This window comes from Otolemur garnettii, unplaced genomic scaffold (genome assembly GCF_000181295.1).
Source record: "Otolemur garnettii isolate 467f Iridium unplaced genomic scaffold, OtoGar3 scaffold00039, whole genome shotgun sequence".
Taxonomy (NCBI): Eukaryota; Metazoa; Chordata; class Mammalia; order Primates; family Galagidae; genus Otolemur; species Otolemur garnettii.
Genome location: NW_003852434.1, coordinates 2,328,717 through 2,330,532, shown reverse-complemented (window position 1 = coordinate 2,330,532; position 1,816 = coordinate 2,328,717).

Genomic DNA, 1,816 nt, shown 5'->3' with positions numbered 1-1,816 from the left:
ATTGAGAAATTTCAAACTATAAGGCAATCTAGCAAGTAATAATTTAATAGAGATAATTCTCAAACCAGCCTAATACCATAGAGAAAAAAATTTTAACTAAATTGGAAAATACATTCACTTCTGAGGAGTGAACTAGAGATTAGCAAAGTACTATTCTTTTGGCTTCAGTCTGAAAACATGCAAGCCATATTTATAGCTTTGGGCTACTCTGCAGGCCTGTATCTACTTTGAACAAGATTTCTGGAATTACAAACAAATAAATATCAAAGAAGTTTCTCTGCAGCTCTTCTAGTGTACTCTTGCCTTTTTTCTCTCTCTCTAACCTCCAAAAAATATCTTTAAATGATAAAATAGAACTTCATTCTCAGTAGTGAACAAATATCCACTGGATACATTTTAAAAAATGAGATAGGCCGGGCACAGTGGCTCATGCCTGTAATCCGGCACTCTGAGAGGCCCAGGATTGCTTGAGCTCAGGAATTCAAGAGCAGCATAAGCAAGAGTGAGATCCTGTCTTTACTAAAAATAGAACAGTTAGCCAGGTGCTGTAGTGGATGCCTATAGTCCCAGATACTCAGGAGGCTGAGGCATGAGGATTGTTCACACCCAATAGTTTGAGGTTGCTGTGAGCTATGATGCCACCTACCTAGGGTGACAGAGAGACACGCTGTCCTTAATAATAATAATAATAATAATACTAATGCTAATAAGATAAAATGCAAGTTGGGGAGTTTCTGGAAACCTGTATGGAGTAAATGTAATCATTAATCTGGCCTCCTTCCTCATGTATTATCTGCATAATTATCTCAGAAAGCAGGTAGAGTGCAGCGCTTGTGGCTCAAAAGGGTAGGATGCTGGTCCCATATGCTGGAGGTGATGGGTTCAAACCTAGCCCTGGCCAAAAAATGGCAAAAAAAAAAAAGCAGGTAGAGGCACAGTGCCAGTAGCAGTGGTTACAGTGCCAGCCACATACACTGAGGCTGGTGGGTTCAAACCTGACCTCGGTCAGCTGGACAACAATGACAAATATAGCCAGGTGTTGTAGCAGGTACCTGTGGTCCCAGCTACTTGGGAGGCTCAGGCAGGAGAATCGCTTAAGCCTTAGAGTTGGAAGTTGCTATGAGCTGTGCTGCCACAGCACTCTACCAAGGGTGACATAGTGAGACTCTGTCTCAAAAAATAAAAAAAAAAGTGGCTTGGCGCTTGTGACTCAATGGCTTGGCGCTTGTGGCTCAAACACCTAAGGTGGCGGGTTTGAATCCCCAAACCGGGCCCACCAAACAACAATGATGGCTGCAACCAAAAAATGGCCGGGCGTTGTGGCGGGCGCCTGTGGTCCCAGCTACTTGGGAGGCGGAGGCAGGAGACTCGCTTGAGCCCAGGAGTTGGAGGTTGCTGTGAGCTGTGATGCCATGGCACTCTACCCAGGGGGATAGCTTGAGGCTCCATCTAAAAATAAAAAAAATTAAAAAAGAAAAAAGAAAGCAGGTAGAACAGTCATAGGAAAACAGGTAGCAGGTTCAAACCTGCCCCTGGCCAAAACCTGCAAAAAAAAAAAAAAAAAAGAAAAAAAGTGGTTCCAATTTCTTTTTCATCAGGAATACAATTAAATCGTATCAGTGCCCTCCATATTCCTGAGTAAACAATTCAAAGGCAAGTAGTGTTCCCAAACAAAATAACAACTTTAAATTAAAACTACACATCTACAAGTTTCCTTCACAAACTCAAAATGGGAAACTGCCATCGTGGCCCACAGCAGTCCAGATGTCCATGGAAATGACTTTGTGCTGGCTAGCAGGCAAGAGGGGTAGAATTT